We start from the raw sequence: 18,993 nt of genomic DNA, 5'->3' as shown, positions 1-18,993 counted from the left end.
TCCTGTTGTTTTCTAGGCTGCATACAAGTTTCTCTGAGTGTTGAAAATGATGTAGACAGGTTGCTTTCTGAGTTGCAGGTGACATAACCTTGATTGGTCAAGCTTTGACTTGACAACACTTCTCAGACTCAGACTCAACACTATGTGGAAATTAGAGGTGACCTGCTACAGCAGCCTTGGAGCAAGCCACTGAAGCACATTAATGTCATTTAATGGTACATTGGTGTATTTTTAGATCCAGATGGCGGTAGTTAAAAGATAGAAAATGTTATAGTAATTTCAGAATCAGAATAAAGTAATTCACGTTATGAATCCCTAATACTGTATGCTTCTGAGTTAACTTACTTGGTGTGTTCTGGCTTTCAGCTGCAGAAAATAAATCCATTGATGGTTGGACTAAAGGACAAGATTACAGAAAGTTAGAGGGTCAATAAAGTATACTGAAAGATTTTCTATTTTTACTTTCAAATGTATTTTCAGCTGTTACACAAATACAGTACAACACTTGCGTTAAAATTTAAACATGTCACAGGTTATAACATCAAAGAACTGAAATGCATATGGGCGTTTTAGCTCTATTCCTTTGCTTTTGTTTAAATCTAATAGCTGATTGAACTAATTAATTTTTACATTATTCAATGATTTCTGGCAATATGTCATTGTCCGTGCAGTAGATGGTTTTGGGTTCTGGTACGGATCACTGTCTAGTCCTTCTGACCTCGATTTGTTTTGAAAATGCAAGTTTTGACTGGTTTCTGTGTGTCCACCTCTATCCTTCACAACATTGAGGGAGGTTTGTTTTGCCACTCAGTCCGAATGAAAGGGGCGTGTCCCAGGACAAAGTGACATAACGTGGTGAAGACCCAAAAAGTAGACATTTTTTTTCAAATCATAAAAATACTTGTCTACTTCTCCATATGGATATGCTGCCTTATGCACTCTAGCCCACCCACTCTGCTGTGCCCTGGCACGAGTCAGCAGTTACAGTATATTGCCCACTGTTTCTGGGTTCAGAGCAACTGTGACTGTGTGCAATGGCTCCAACACGATGATTTTTCAAATGAAGGAAAGTCTTATCTAAAGAAATTCCATTAACTGCCCGCAGAAACTCCTCCTATAATAAATAACATAAAATGAAGAACATTTTATTTGTCCAATGGGACAATTAGGTCAGAAAGTTTAGTAGTACAGTCCTGACATTTTAGGCTAGATCTAGATAATAATAATAATTCAAATAAACCCTTGAAATTCATACAGGATTATAGAGGAAGATTGACAGTCCAGCCCTCATGGTAACCAGAACCATTTACTTACAGGATGGCATGGTAGGCATTTGTGGTGTTGAAGTGGTGTCTTTGGTGGTTTTTTTTTTTCGTTTTACGACCGGCTGATCTATGTCAGTATCTACAAGAGGGATATTCATAAGTCAGGTATGAACATACAGTGATAGATATTTTATTTTGGGGTGGGTTGGTGCAAACAAGCAATCTTACCCGAATCTTGGTATCGCGCAGGAGCAATCACCTTCCTACGTGGAATGATCTCCTCCTCTTCGCTATCCAAATTTGATGTCACGATGGCCTCTTTGACCTTTTCTCGTGCCTCTGCATATGTGTCTACAAAATAGATGAGCGTCTCTGTTACATGATTATCTCATTGCGTGGTGAATGTGCCGGTCACAACTTGTCCACCAGAGCGTTTTGGAGTTGTTGGATTGTGTATTTGATGAGATTTGAGGGACAGGGGATCATACCATGTTAAACTGAGCGGCTCACGTCTCTGCCCTCCGATTTTTTTTCAGAGATGTTTGTTGTCTTACTTTTAAAGAATGAACAGTGAAAGACAATATCTAACCTGTGAATTTCAATATCCTGACACTGTCTCTTGTCCACCTTTCTTTGTCAGGAATTTCCCTCCTCTTCACTTTCGCTGTCACATTTTTATCTGGCTTTGGCCAGTAACAGTACACACCCTGCAGAAAACATAAAAAACAATAAGGTAAAGAAGGTAAATATATTTATAAAAACCTTTTAACCTTTTAAAAACAATTTGTCACAAAGGGCTTCACACAACATCATAACAACATCCTCTGCCCTTAGACCCTCACATCGACTAAGGAAAAACTCCCAGGAACCCTGGACAGGGAAAAACGGGAGAAACCTCAGGGTGAGCGACAGAGGAGGGATCCCTCACCCAGGACGTGCAGACGAGCAATAGATGTTGCTACAGACAGGATAGTTCACAACATGGAAATATGAATTTATAAGTCCGGTCAAAGAGCAGCCTCGGGTGGGCTGGCCGGGCCAGGAGCGGCGATAAGTCTGTAACTTAAAAATGTTTTGACTCTGCAGTACAAGTTTTTAGGATGTTGAAATAACTTTTGTGCCCTCTCTATCCAGTTTGTAGGGACGGTGTCCACTGTGTTGGCTTTGACAAAGAGGACCACAGCAAAAACTCTTTTGTATTCTGGAGGAAGAAAAGGAAGAAAGGGTCAAATTCTATCCTGACTTGATACTATATTTATACTGTAGTTAGTTCACTGTACAATTTCATATACGTACCACTTTGATGTCATTTATCCTTTTTTTCTTTTTTGTTTGTTAAACTATGTTGTTTGTGGGGGTGGGGGGGACTAATATATATATATATTTTTTTTTTGCGTGGTTTCAGTGGACACAATCTTCATTTGTGGGAAGCTAAATGCACTTCTTAGAAAGAATGGAGAATTGTAACCACAATCCTCAAACCATCATTGGCATTAGTCATGAATGCCTGCCTGCCCAAATGCCTTTCAGATAGAATTTTCATCTGAGCGTGAGTGTCTTTGGCTGTGTAGACACCAAGCAACCTTGAGTCACAAGGCTGCACGAAGTATGGCTCAAGTCGATTGTAGACCCGGCAGAGGAACATCTTTTCCCCAGGCATGGTCTCATCAGATCTCATCTCAACAACTTCACAGCACTCTAGGTGGTTAAGTGAATACATTGTTGGGATATTTAGTTTCTACAGACTTTTTTGGTTTAGTATGTGTCTTTCTCACCATGTCTGCTTCCCCCAGCCGCCTCACAATTTGTGAGAGAGGATTTCGGCCAGAGCGAACAAGTCGTTTCATCTGATGCAAGTAATTCTCAAAAGAGAAAGCACTGCACTCATCAAGACTGCCATAAAGCTTAGCAACTGATGCCAGGTGTACCAAACTGTGAACATTGTAGACAAGGAATTCATCCCCATACAACCTCCTTCCCTGGTCAATGAAGTACACCAACAACTCCTCTGCATTTTGACTGTATTGTTTTGTCAGTCTTGGACAAACAAGGATAGTTAATGCCACACTAAAAACCAGGAAGTGCTCGTACAGCTGCTTGGAAATAATGCCCTTAAGCACAATCTTTCCCGTATAGAGAGCGAACTGCCTCAATTCTGTGGCCTTCCATCTGTCGATGTCCTCCAAACCTCTTGGTTTCCTTGCAAACACATTAGGAATGCACGCTCTAAGCTCCAGAAGTTTAGAACTGACCTCCTTAACTTGCCCAGATGACAATCTGACTGCCTGTGGTCCCCTTAGCCACAAAAGGATTAGTTTGCGCGTGACCCCAAGACAACACTGGTGCATATAATCTATGGGGAAGTGTTGAATCATATTTATTGGGAGCTGGCAAAATGGTGACACCCCAGATTGCCGGTGATGCTCCTCCTGTGACTGATCTCGGAATGATTCATCAGTTCTTAATGTTATATTGGTGATTTCAGGATAGATCACTCGACTTCCATCCCACATTCCTTTTTGTGTACATTTGTCACATCCATAATAACCTGTACATAGCTTGATGGACTTCACCAGAGCCTTGGCTGGGGCATCACATGTTATACAACGCAGCTTAACTTTAATCAGACCACTGTCTGCTTCGAGTCCATTTTCCAAAATACTGCGAAGGTCACCAACAGCATCATCAAGAAAGTTAAGGTTAGTTGGCTTTGACAAACCAAAACAGAGAGCCAGTGGGAAAACTGTGGGAGGAGATAAATTCAGTTGGCAAAGTACTGGCCACAGTGTTTCCTTGCTGCTTTTAAAAAGCGGCAAGCCATCAATATTGAGAGAGATGTCAATGAAATCTAATTCAGAGATCACCTGTTGCGGATACATTTTCAAATGTTTCAGGAGCTGATCTTTGCAACCAAGGTAAACATACTGCATTCCTGATTTCAACTCAAAGTCTACACTTACACAGGTGTTGAGCAGTGTTTTTGCAGTCTTTGGCAAATCTGAGTGTCCATGTTCGCTCAAAATCCCTAACAAAGCACTGACTGCATTATGTTTGACTTGATATTCAGTTGCCCACTGTGCAATGGAATGTCTGAGTGATGGGTCAGTTTCCATATCCCTGCTCTGCTCCACAGAAGCCCCGCCCCCTGTGTGTTCATGTTGATGTGTCAGTGTTGATGTTGTTGACGCTGATGTGTCAGTGAATGACAGTGAAGAGAGCTGTTTGTTTGTGTATACAAGCCCTGATGCTCCTATTTCATCATGTGAACACTTTTTTTCTAATCGCTTTGCCCTTTTCCAGCAAGCTGAATATGTGTTTCCTGACATCGCAGGAAAAAAAGAGCGTGAAATAAATGTTCTTTAAAAAAGTCCTACCAATCCAGATGTGATGTCCATCTTTTTTGTGCTGTAAAGAGAGAACACAAAAGATACAGGTATGGTAAGTACATTATTCATATCAAGTAAAATGTCAGTACAATTACACAGTTGACTGCAGTAATTGGCAAAACTGTTCAAACTGGCATGCTCTTTATAACTGGGCACTGTGCACTTCACTTGTTTTTATCTTGATGTTTGTTTTAATGATGTTTAGGATTTTTTTGCCATCTTATATTTTTGTAAGGTGACCTTGGGTGATGTGAAAGGCGCCTCCAAATAATTTGTAGCATTATTATTAATATTATTATAATTAAAACTGTATGATGCATCCCTGAAAATGTACAGTTTTTTGCTTTCACAAAAAGATGCAGAGTGTGATGTATTAACTCTGCACCAGGATTTGAGATATATTTTCTTTTGTCTGTAATTTGGACTGACGGGAGACCTGGGCAGAGATGGGAAAAGTACTTACATTCTGTACTCAGTAAAAGTACAAGTAATTGTGAAAAAAAAACGACTATGGTAAAAGTAAAAGTACTCACTGAAATAATTACTCAAGTAAAAAGTTAAAAGTACAGGCTATGAAATGTACTTTTAGAGTAAAAGTACAAAGTATTTTTTTTACCAGTCGTTTCTGTGTAAAGCCAACTGTAACCGCTTAACCTCACATCATATAATGGGTCATTTGAAGGCTATTAACCCGTTAGGACCTGATCTGTATCACTTCAGATTATACACTTATACCATTACATTTTCATATATAACAGATCTACAAGCTCATGGCGCAGTGAGTGCAGCACTATGAGCCTTCCGCTACCACTTCACTGTGCTGCTCCTCTGTGTCGGACATGTTGCTGCCTGGTTCGGTTCCATAGTCCTCATATTAACAGTGATGTTGATGGGTTTTCAATGTAGTGAGTCCCACAGGTGGTGTTTTGAGTGGGTCCCTGGGAAATTCAATGGGTCCCCAATAAAAAGAATTATTCCTTTCTATTTCTTATATTCTTCTATTTCTTGAATTGTAGTGTTAAACTCTCTTCATGGTGGTATGGTATGATATGGCTATAATTAGCAGATATATTCATGTATGTTTAAAATGTATCTGAAATAATAAATACAATTGGGAAGAAAATTTTGACCATTTGCAATCTAAATGGATTAATCCGGTGCACTTTGAGAGTATCACGTATCTCCTCAAGAAGTCGGAATGACAATTTCAATGTGTTTAATAATCAATATGAGCATTTTTAACAATGATTTGTTCCATAACTGAAACACCGAGAGGACTGCAGAGATTGGCTTTGGACAACTCAGAGTTGAGTCAGGAGAGAGAAGTGCTCACAGAGCTAACTAACATTAGCGCAGACGGTGCTAAGTAATGTTAAGGCGGGTCCACACCGGACCGAAAATCGGCGTCTTTGAGAGAGTCGGCGTCCGTGACATGACTCTCCTTGGTGTGGTCGCTCGAATCGGCCCACGTCGGCGTTCATTTCAGCCGATTCAAATGTGTAAAGGCGGGTCCACACCGCACCGACTGCCCGACTCGCGTCGGTAAATGAAGTCGGGCTACTTAATATGGCCGACTCGAATGGCGGATTACACACATTTCGGTGCGGTGTGGACCCGCCTTTAGCAACAGCAGCTGCAGTTAGCTCTCAGTTTAGTAATGAAGCTGCTCAAGCTTTCACAAAACAAAACATTGTCGACATGAGTGAACACAGCATAGAGCAGTGGGAACATGAGTTAATTAGCTACTAAGAAGTTTGTATCTTTAACTGTTGAAATGAAATATGTGGTAACTGGCTGGTTGTTGTAGCGGCTAAACTAGCTTGTTGTAATTGTTTGTAGGCCTCTCCGCGGATTGGCGGAGCCTGCGGAGATGCTACTTCGTTAGTTGTACGTTGTTACTTCCCATCTCTGGACAGCTACGACTACACAAATACACACATCGTAATATAATTCAGAACAGTCAGTGTGTAGACTTACCATGTGAACCACAACCACCCTCCGTTTCGGCGCGATGAAGTAGCAGGTTCCGTTTGTGTCCCGCCAGCTTCGGGGTCAAACCACACCTCTTCAGTTTGAATTTGAATTTGTTGTGAGGCCAGCCAGTGCTTCACTGACCAACCACGAGAATCGCCCGGCAGAGAGCCAATAGGCAGAGGAGTGAATTTTTGACTGACAGGTCTTATAGCCAATGAGCTTACGATTCCAGCGGTATGTTACATGAGGGGAGGGGGCTTGAGTTTGAGACAAAAAATAGAAATTTCCACTTGTTTGAGCTGCAGTAACTCCGTGTCAGTAACACTTAGAGTAAATCTGACACTTGGAGAAGAAAATTCAAAGGGTTGTCTTTCAGGAATGCTCAGCTTTGTGCCTGTAGTCATAGGGGTTCAAGAACAGTAACCATTTGACTTTGGGTATGTCGTTTTCAGCCTTTTCTTCGAAAAAAGGACTGCTAGACAAGAGGAAAAAAAGGGAGTGGGGGGCCAGGGGTGTTATTCATGTAAATTCATTACCAAAACAAAACACTTTAAATAAGACTTCTGAATCCTCTCAAATCAAGTCAAGCCAAATTTATTTTAAGTGCATTAAGTGATAATAGACAGAATGTACAGTATAGATTAAAATCACATTTATCATATTCACTGTCTGTAATATTAAATCACAGGCCACAGCAACAGTCCCCAGAAGAGGGGAAAAAACTCATTGGAGATACTCTTTAATGTCATCTGCCTTGAACGTCAGAAGTTTAGCTAACATCTTCACTTCTCCAGACTGTCCTCCACAAAACTTGTTTCTCGGCCACAAGGTCAGCTCGCCTGTAATCAGGTCACCTTTCTGGGGCTCCCTGATTGCAGCCGACCTTTTACACAAACTGTTGACGAGAAGGGGCACTACATGACTTCCGTGTTACTGCAGGACTATGGGGGGCAAAAAAGGCCTGTTGCCTATTTCTCATCCAAACTTGATCCCGTGGCAGCCGGCCTTCCGGCTTGCCTCAGAGCTGTGGCCGCAGCTGAGAAAGCGGTCGTAGCTTCACGTGACATTGTAGGTTACTCTCCACTAACCTTATTAGTACCACATGCAGTCTCTATGATCCTTTTAGAGAAGAAAACTTCACACCTGTCCCCTGCGCGGTGGCTAAGATACAATACCATTTTACTGGAGCTGCCTAACATCACTGTACAACGCTGCACCATACTAAACCCTGCGACTTTGCTCCCCACAGCTAAAGATGGGGAGCCCCATGATTGTGTGGCTGTCATTAACGAAATCTGTTCCCCCAGACCTGACCTCCGGCAAACACCACTTGACAACCCCGACATGGAGCTCTTTGTGGACGGCTCAGCATCAAGGAACCTGGAAACAGGCCTCAACCAATCAGGGTTTGCAGTCACCACATTACATGAGACACTTGGCTGAGCCTCTCCCATCTAACTATTCAGCACAGGCTGCAGAGCTGGTGGCTCTGACTGAGGCACGCAAACTGGCTAGAGGTAAGACTGTCACTATTTTCACAGACAGCAGATACGCGTGGGGGGTTTGCCACTCTTTTGGACAAATTTGGGCCAACCGGGACTTTCTGACTGCATCGGGCAAACCCATTGCTCACCACAGACTGGTTGCTTCTCTCCTTGATGCTTTGCTGTTGCCACGTCACATCGCCATATGCAAATGCGAAGCACACACACACAAAACAGACTACGTTTCACAAGGAAACGCCTGTGCTGATTCTGCAGCCAAGGTCGCTGCTAAGCAACCTTTGATAACACAGCTCACTATCACTTCCAGCCCAGCTGTAACACCCGATGCAGACTTACAAGAACTACAGAGCAGAGCAACACAGGGGGAGAAACATGCTTGGAAACGGGCAGGCGGGGTGGTGAAGCAAAATGTCTGGTATGGTCCCAACGATAAGCCCTGCCTACCAGGCTATTTGTTTCACTATTACGCTAAATTGACGCATGGTCAAGACCACGCGTCAAAAGAGGGGATGACACGTGACATCCAGAGACATTGGTTCACTAAAGGCTTCTCACTCTACTCCCAAAATGTTTGCAAAAGATGCGTGATCTGTGCAACAAACAATGTGGGCAGAGGCATCAGGGTCAGACAGAGCGCCCATCCCCCAGCAAGCAGACCGTTTGATCACCTACAAATGGATTTCATAGAACTAACACCAAGTGAGGGAAAGAAATTCTGCCTTGTGATGGTCGATATGTTTTCAAAATATGTCGAGGTTTTTCCCACTTCCAAACAAGACGCGTCGGCAGTGGCAAAAGCCTTACTTACACAAATTCTTCCCAGATGGGGAGTGCCCTCACGGATTTCGAGTGACAACGGGACCCCTTTTGTAAATGCCGCGCTTAAAAGCATCAGCCAGTACCTTGGGTTCGACCTGAGGCGACATTGTAGCTATCACCCAGCTAGCGGTGGGGCAGTAGAACGCGAAAATGGGACCCTAAAGAACAAACTTGCCAAATGTTGCGAGGAAACAAAACTACCCTGGACTAAGGCCCTCCCCATTGTGTTGATGTACATGAGGGGGAGAATCAGGTCCAGAAATAACCTCAGCCCATTTGAGATCCTGTTCGGCCGGCCTTTGCGAACCGGGATTGGGCCTGAGCTAAGACAACTCCCTGAGACAGGGCATTGTGAGGATGAAATGTTGCGGTATTGCGCACACCTAACCTCTGTTCTCTCTGATATTCACAAACAGGTGAAAGACGCACTGCCAACACCCACCACACAAAAACTGCATAACCTGGAGCCAGGTGACTGGGTCGTGGTCCGAGATCTGAGAAGGAAAACTTGGCGATCACGAAGGTGGAACGGGCCCTACCAGGTGCTGCTGGTCACAGAAACTGCAGTAAAGATCGCAGAGAGAGCCACCTGGATCCACGCCAGCCACTGCAGAAGGATCCCAGAGCCATCAGCCGACGCTTCTACACAGGCCGATCAGAGAGAGCCAGATGGCATCGACCTTCAGCAGCCCGCCACTCCAGAACGGGGGGCGACGTCAGCTGCACCTGCTGACTACACATCTCCTCCTGCTTCTCCTGCTGCAGATCGAGCCCTACTTCGGCCTCGCAGGCCTGGACCGACCAGAACTACCCACGGTGGACGTCGCCCCGGTCACCCGGCCGGAACAGAACGCCTGGTACCGAGCCGTCGCTCTGGCCGCCAGATTGGTGACGAATGAGAGTTGTTATGTCTGCGCCCAACTCCCCAATGGCGTGGGCACAGCACTGCCTGTGGCACCCTGGCCACTGAACATCTCTGAGACCATGGGGGTCATGGTGGCCTTCACCAAGCCTGTGGAATCACCAGAACGAATCATCACAAACCTTGCTCCTTGGTTGGAGGATTTGAACATCAGCGTCGTCAGCTACGAAGGATCCGCGGTGAGATTCAGAAATGTTACAACTGCTCTGAGTGAGGTGCACCATTCAATAATGACAACAAATCCCACACGGCAACGAGGAGCTGTGTGCTTTGTGAGAGAGTGCCGGGCATCGCTTGACCACAACCTGGGCACGTCCTTTTGTAACCAGACAGTCAAGGCCATGTGTGGCAGCGCATGGAACTCTGCATACACCAAACCTGAGTGCAGGGGCGTGAACCCTTACCTTGGCAGATTGAACCTCACACATACACACAGTCTAGGCAGAGAGGGGGAGGACAACCCCGTGGTAACCATGCCCTCTAGCGATGGGTTTGGTGCATTGAGACAGCATGTGTGGGTGTGTGGACAGCACGTCTATCAGTCCTTGAGACCAGGCTGGTGTGGGTCTTGCTATCTCGCCAGACTCTTGCCTTCTGTTGCCATTGTGCCGAGCCTGGAATATTTTCACACTCATTACAGTCACTACTACAGACCGCACAGGGCCAGGTGCACGGCAACACGTGTTTCACAACCCGAGAAGGGGCTCTCGGGAATCCTCCCCTGGTGGGGGACTGTCAACAATGCACATAAGATTGATGAAATATCCCTGGAACTCGAAAATCTGACTGAACTCACAGCTGCCGGCTTTGCAGCATTGTCCCCTGTTGTCCAGGGCATCAGAAACGTGGCTCTGCAAAATAGAGTCGCCCTCGACTTGACCCTAGCCTCACAGGGAGGCGTGTGCCATGTCATAGGGACAAAATGCTGTACCTTCGTGCCTGCAATAGATGACAACATGACCCATGTTGTTGCCAACCTGAACGAACTGTTACACAGAGAGAAAAGCAAAGACTCTGAGGCTTTTGAGGGCTGGGACATTTGGTCCTGGCTCACAGAGGGGGGGTGGAAAGCCACCGCCATCAGATTCCTATCACCTGTGTTGATGGTTGTGGTTGTAATGTTGCTGGTCGTTTGTTGCGTACTGCCCTGCTGCCGAGCTCTCGTGGGTTCGGCGGTGAGCTCTGCCGTAGGACAGTACCCGAAAATCACCATTGTTCCAGATGAAGATCTGTGGTACCGCCTATTTTTGGACTCAGATAGTGAGTCAATCTGATATGTTAACTCACACATAGATGTTAGAAGGGGATCACACTACAACTTCATGCTTAATAATAAAACCCTTTTTGTGTGAACCTTGAAATGTAATTGTGTGCGAATTGTCTCACTCAGGAACCGCCTGTCTACCTGTCCGAACTTAGTTCCTTTACCTTCTACAGCTCAACCAGTCCGCTACAAAGGGGGAGGGTGGTTTAGAAGCCCTTCGTCTCAACCCGGTGAAGAATGGCAAACGACTTTGTCAGGGGGCTGTAGATTTTAGAAAGCAGCTGAGCTACGATGGTAGATTATGGGGCCCTGAGGTAGAAATTCGTTCAGATACATGTATGTTATATCCTCACTCCACCTGCTAATCATATTTTGTGCATCATTTTCCCTGTAAGGTTTAGGTTTCAAAGCACCAGGGGCCTCATGTACTAAGAATTGCGTGGATTTCCTACTGAAAAATGGCGTACGCTAGAATACAGAAACTGTCGTACGCACAAAAAAAATGTACAGAATGAACAGATGTATCAAAGTGTGCGTACACATGGATCCAAGCACTTTTCCTTTGTACATCCCAATCAACGTGGAATTAAGCGCACATGTGGAAGTGCTAAACTCCTCCCTGTCCACGCCTCCATTTAAATATGCAAATGGATTTAAATAGGGCCTGCACGGGGGATTCCCCTCTCTGCACCATCAGATCTACGTAATGAAAAAGGGAAGAAGCGCAACTTCACCGAGTCTGAGCTCGAAACGCTCTTAAACGAAGTCGAGACTCGAAGAACAGTATTATTTGGTAGCCTCTCATCAGGCATTAACACAAAAAAAAAGAAATGTGAGTGGGAGCGTGTGTGTGAGGCAGTGAACACTGTGGGGTCGGAGCAGCGCACACTCCCTGAAATAAAAAAGAAATGGTCCGACGTGAAGGTGGAGGTGAAGAGGAGGATTTCGGCCCACCGCCGAAGCGTGACCGCAACGGGCGGGGGGACAGGAGGATATTAATATATTATATATTATATTATCATATATATTAATGACTGCAGAAGTGTGCCGTGGCTACTGCAGTGTGTGACATTTCCAACTTTACGCACGCGTTTATCGACACAAATACTGAACACAAGGAGACAATAAAGGGCTTGTTAGATAGCTCTGCAGCTCTATTTTCACCAGGGAAAAACCAATGCACATATTTGAATGCACGTGCCCAAATGGGCATTTTGCTGGTTTACATTCGGGGCGCAATTAAACGGATACATTTACTCACCGAGAAGCCACCCATCGCGCACCGTGCCAGCCTCCAGCCTGTTACCAACCATGCTATTAGTAAGAATGAACGAGCGTTGAACCAGGCCACCTTGCCACGATGTTGGTGAGCTGCATTTGCGCATCACATATTATTTGAACATTTATTGAATGAAAATGTTTCCTGTTGACAAAAACAAATTAATCCTGTGATGGCGCTTTTATAGCAACATGTGTGCAGTCAATAGCTCCGATTACATTAGAGAAACCGGCTCTTGCTGCAAATTACGCTTTAATGTTGGCCTGTTCAACAGCATTGTATGGGAATTTGATGTACCTGGATGACATTCTTATGATCCCGTTCCACACAGCTGGCATGGCTCGGCTCAGAGTGGACTGGCACACTCCTGACCGGTCGGCCAGTTCCCTCTGGAAGGCTCCTGTTGCCAGAAACCCCAGAGTGGTCAGCACCTGTGTGGGCACGGACAACCCCTGGCTCCTGGCTGTGTTTCTTTCTAGGGCCGGCCGCAGCTCTGCGCACAGCTCCAGTAACACTGGCCTCGGCAACCTAAAACGACTCATGAGCCAGTTGTCGTCATTTGCTAACATATCCTCCCGTTCTCTAAACACCCTCTCACGTCTGATGTTACCGTTTGCGATGTCTTCTAACAAGGCCAAGGCTGCCATTGTTAATGCCATTTTTTCATCACTTTGTGCATGCTTTTATATCCATCCATATGATTGCAAACACGTGTGTGTTAATTGTCCATTAATGTGTCTCTGATGTGCACATTACTCTGAGGACTAATTGTTTTCACATAATTAACAGTTTCCCAGCATCACCTCAGAGTGTCGCCAAAGGAACAATAGCTGTAGAAACGTGCGTACGCCAGCCTCTGCCGTGGGACACCGCACATTTCCACGCTCATTTCACTTTTGATACATCTGAACGTTGGTGTGGAAAATTACGTACGCCATGTTTTTGTGCGTACGCAACATTGATACATGAGGCCCCAGGTCACTACACATGACCTGTATGTTTGAGGGAAGGGTGGTCTGTATCAGAGAGAGAAAGCAGGGTTGGAGGGTTCTTTTTTTTTATAATTATCCATTTCTTTTTCCTTATTATTGGTATATTTGTGATTATTGTGCTCATAGCAGACATGTTATCAGTAGAGTATAGAAGGTTGTATACTCCTGGGAAAGAGGTTCTGTTCCTGGTACCATGATGGCAACTCCTGATATGAAATTGTTTAGCTTGTGCTTTTAATGGTATGATTTTCTTGTTTGATCAATATTGCTTGTTCACTATTTCCACATGCATGTGTAATGAAGAATGCAATTAAGAACAGCTTATGTTTTATTCTTTCATAATATAAAAGGCTTTTTCTCCAGGTTCAATGCATGCCCTGTTTAACCTTGCCGTGAATTAGAGACATAGACAATTATAAATTACCTTTTCTAGTGAACATAAAATGTTCAAAGGGGGGACTGTAATGGGAATTTTGGATGTTTGTACTTTATAATCAGAATATTTGTCAGGCCAGACGTCGATCCGCATCTCCTCATCTGACTGTTATGCTATGACGAAAATGAATGCCTGTTTGTAGATGATATGAACATGAGTGCCACATTGACATAAGATAATTTCAGGACTATGACGCCTGTGTTCTGTAAATCTTGACCTTGCCTGTACATCTTGTCTTTGTAAGATAGGACATGATCCGTCCTTTTGTTCCTCCTCTCCCTGCCCTAAATATGTGTGTATATAGTGTACTTCTTCTGTGCCATTCATGTATTTAACTTTCTCTATCACTACAGTAACTTTTGACCGTCATTTGCTCTGCTCTGAACTCCTCTGTGTCTCCCGTTTGGGCAAACACAACAACTCACGGCCAAGCGTAAATCAGGCTTTCCGATTGGCTGTAAAAGCCGCTACGGGAGCCAATAGGAGTGTCCGAGACATAAACGTAACTCTATACGTCACTAGCAAGATGGCGGATGAGAAGTGAACGACGATATACATAAACAAAACGGAGAAATGCGCCACGGAGACGAGGAGACATCTAGTCACATATTTTACACATTCGTTTTGTTGTCAGAAATAAATCGCTCACATGGGCAAGCACGGTACCGTTATTTAGCCCCGTTTCTCTAGTTTAAGAGGGAAAAAACCGCATGTTTCTAGCGCAAACCATTACGGAGTTATGACGCTCTAAAGACAACATGATATTTTGTAGCGTCTACGCTACAATGGGTCTCAGTTAACATACACCTCTGAGGGGTAGTCCGTCAAACTCGCTAAGTGCAAAGCCGGGCTAATTTCGATAAGCCCCGCTACCTTTAGCGAGAGTTGCGTTCCATCAACGTGACTTCAGGCACTCTCCGCTAAGTAACCATGGGAATTTATCAAACATTACCAAAATTACATATATGAAGTACAAACAGAATATATTTTCATCAAGCGTCTAAAAATACATGCTTGCAATTAAAAAAATATGAATAAATCGTTTATTTTGTTTAAGACCGACTGGCCATATTATCTAAAACCCCCAGTTGGGTGAGTGGTGATGCTCCTGCCCTCGGATGTGGGCATTGAAGGTTCACATCCTGGCGGGGACATCTCATGTGTGTTTTTTGTTGTTGTTTTTTTTGCCTGTATAATTGTCTTTAGATCAGAGAATTAGACCAACATTTTACCTTAACTATGATAAATATGTCACACAATTTCCCCAGACCCAAATATAACTTGCAAAAACATGATAAAGATGTTATTATTAATAGCATGTATATCCCAATCACAAAGGCATTGCTGCATGTAATTTCCAGCCACATAAATTCCTTTCAGGTGAGTTCATTAATAAGTTCATTGAATGTGTTCATTGAATTGTTGAGATAAATGAGTTGGTCAATGAATTTACTAGGCCTATCTAAAAAAAAAAGAGAGAAAGAGAGAGAGAGAGAGAGAGAGAGAGAGAGAGAGAGTTCCGGCCAAAGAAAGAAATTTCACAAACTTCCATAGTCGGGAATTGAACCCTGGCCGTCCGCGTGTAAAGCCGGCGCGTTACCTCTACACTATCGTCACATTGGAGAATTTGTAGTCAGTGTTATATTAGAACATGTTACTCTTAACGGTACTTCCGTATTTAATCGCTCGGCAATTCTTGCCCAAGCAGGCTCGCGATTTTTATTTATCACTACAGTATTCCCTTTTTTGGTTATGATGGGTTTGTACTCCTCATACAGTTCCTTCAATATTTTTTGCTCTGGTCTTTTCTGCCATTTTCTCGATGATTCGACATTCACGATTCTGGGCTGGCTTCATATCCCGTGAACGTGCGTAACACACGACAACGTTAGCCTGGCTTGAATAAGCCTCAACAAGGCGCGGCTGAAATGCGTTAATGGAATGGGTTTAGCCGCAAGTGGAAGTTGGCGTTAGTTCTAACCAGGCTTAACCAGGTAAGCGCCGCTTTAATTAGCGAGTTTGGTGGAATACCCCTCTGGAGGGACTGCGAGCGAGCAGAGCTGCCGCTTATGTTTGTGTTTTGGGCTCATGGTAACGTTACTAGTAGTTGTGAGTTGTAAAGGACTGGGATGTTTATTACAATTTCAGGAGAGTCTGCTGCGTTAACTTATCTTCGAAACGTATATCTGCCCTCCGCAGCTTCTCCACTCGGCGAAACTTTTTCTCCTCGCCGCCGCGTGTGTGAGCAGCACTGAGCATGCACAGCTTTCACTGCTGATTGGCTGTTACCCATGCCATGCCGCTCTGTGTGTAACCAATCAGATGGTGCTGTGGGTGGGACAATGCTGGAGACACAGTAGTGGCTGCAGACAGAGAGGCGCGGCTCCATCAGAGCCAAAATAACCCAGTTTTAAATTGATCTCTTATCGGCCGTCGGATTAAAGAAAAAGGCCGATGCCGATTTGCGTCAAAATGCTGAATATCGGCGCCGAAAGGGGTTCTCCTATGAGGACAAGCTGAAGAATCTTATATGGTTCTACTTAGCACTTTTATTTCTAAGAATGTAGGCCTCCCTGACACCGCATCCCACAGACTTTTTGTGGCCTCATTGTTGGACTGATATACTCCTGCTAAAATCAACAGACCCATATAGGCTTGGAGGTCTACCTGGTCCGATGCTTTCCATGTGTCTGCAAACACACGCCTCCCCTCCAGGTTTGTCATCTCCAGTATAATTTCCACAATGGACTCTGGTAAAAAGAGTTGAAAGCTGGACTTGATGTCATCCGCATACCATACATGATGACATGTTGCCTACCGTGTTGGCCCTGGTGTCATCCTAACAATATCCTAAACTCTTGCTCTTCCTCCTCTGTCCTGAGTGGATGAATACCAGCGAAAGTTGCCATCCTTGGACTGGAATGTCATCTCAGCTGCCTCTTCCTCGCCATCTGTTGACTGGTCGGTCTCACAATGGTCTGGATCAAAATCACCATCGACGTTGTATTCTATTTCTGAGACATCCTCCTCTATTTCAGGTTCAACTTCAATCCCCTCTTTATCAGTTTGAAAAAAAAAGGTCAAGAGCCTCTGGCAGAAAATCGTCTGATCAGGCGCCTACTCATTGTGTTCAGAGTAAAATGACAGCAATACACAAATAAAGCTATATATATAGGTGGTCTGTGTGAAGATATGATACATTTTGTATCGAAAGGGGTGGGAAGAGGAGACACTAATTATTAGACTAATTATTCAGTCTAAAAGGGGTTTACGTGGGGTGGAGTGTGTGTGTGTGTGTGTGTGTGTGTGTGTGTGTGTGTGTGTGTGTGAGAGAGAGAGAGTCTGTGTGTGAATCTGTGTGTGAGTGTGGTTGTGGATTTGTGGTTGTATACTATCTGATGGATGAACACAATCTAGGGTCATCCATTCATTTCCTATGGCCGGGAACACCACAGGTGTTACAAAGTTGACTTAACCACTCAAAATGCAATGAAAGTGGTGGTCAGCAATTGTATATGTTCAAATGCCTAGCGTGGAGGATATCATAAGGTCTTGTGACAATCAAATGTAAAACACAATATTTAAGATTGATGAAAGTAGGAAATCGGTCAGATTTTACCCGAATTACCGGCAAAGAAAAAGGGATATAGTATGAACCAATCACATACACAGCGCTCTTGATCAACTGCCTTGCCTATTATATGACCTTTACAAAATGTGAACAAATAAATAAAAGTGGCAGTGATTTTATAAATTAAAAAGTTATTTAGCCTACATGGGAAGTGTCTCTTTATTGCTGTCTCATAGTTCCAGTTGCACTATAATTAAGACTCTACAGACTCTTAATATAGTGCAAAACAAACCAATAACTTCCTCTTTTGTAGTATTAGTCAGTAGACAAGTCTTAGGGAGGGAGGAAGACTTCTGTCCAGCTGGAAAAAAAAATATATATAAAATTATATACACCTTCTTTATTTCATCTTTGTGTTTGAGTTTGCATCATTTTGGATTTGATTATAGAAGTGTCTCAAACAGTACACACATGTAAGCTAAATGTGTGTTATACAATAATATAATACAATAACACTATTTTTAGGGCCACAGGGCAAGAGCCCCGAGCACCTACTGTCGATTCTTTCCTAGTTATTAGGGCCACGGGGCAATCGCACCAAGCACTGGCCCTTACAGCTATAGCTGTAATCATAATCGTTGACATAATCAAAGAGTTTGTACCTACAAGATCATCCACTTCCCCACCCACTCACACACACGCGCAAGTTGTAATCTTGGCGTTGTGTATTGCGTTAGGCAATTATTTCATGTCTTTTAGTATACACCTTGGAAAAAATACAGAAGTCTGGACCTCGGTGACCTTAATGGTGAGTACGGCAGCTTTCCATACGCCATCTGTGCAGAAACGAGAGGTGAACTGGATAATGACGCCTCTGGGTTTGTTGTCATTTTGCTGCTTGCTACCGAGGCGGTGCTCGGTGTGTCCGCCAGCCTGTTCTTTACCTCTGGCAGGACAGCTTGGCAGATCTCGATGGCCTTCTTCTGTGCATTTGCTTTCTCTGACTCTTCGCCTTCTTCGAGGCATAATCATGAAAATTGTCAATTAATGCTTTGAACACCTCTCTGTGCCGTTTTTTCTTTTGCATTGGCTTGATATTAGTTAACTGCTCCTTTTATATTTGCTGTGTATCATTTACGAAACCAAAAGCAGGTGCTTGGCGAGTTAATAATTCAGGTTTTTACCGTTTTCAGAACCTTTGGCCCGAAGATGTGAATAAACACAATTGATCCTGCAATAAACTTGTCAAATAACTTGTCATGTGTCCAAAGGACGTCCACTTCTATGCCTTTCTGGGACTCTTCCAATCTCTCTGTGTCTCCGTAGCAACCTGCTGATGACACTGTTGATCAATTGTTAGGTTTTGTGTTGGTCTCATGATGTCAAAATGTGAACAGCATGTTGAAGAGGACTGTTGAAATACCAATTCTAATTGAACCAGGAAATTGATTGGTCGATTCAAGGATCAAACACCTGTTGTGAGTTTTGCCATTCAGCTCCTTGTGAGAGAACAGCAAGTTGTGCAGAAAGTACTAAAACACTGAACAGTTGGACATGTGCATTCAAATGTTTAGAGAAGG

The sequence above is a fragment of the Eutrigla gurnardus genome, assembly GCF_963514095.1.
Source record: "Eutrigla gurnardus genome assembly, chromosome: 7".
Lineage (NCBI taxonomy): Eukaryota > Metazoa > Chordata > Actinopteri > Perciformes > Triglidae > Eutrigla > Eutrigla gurnardus.
Note: the sequence above shows the minus strand (reverse complement) of the source record.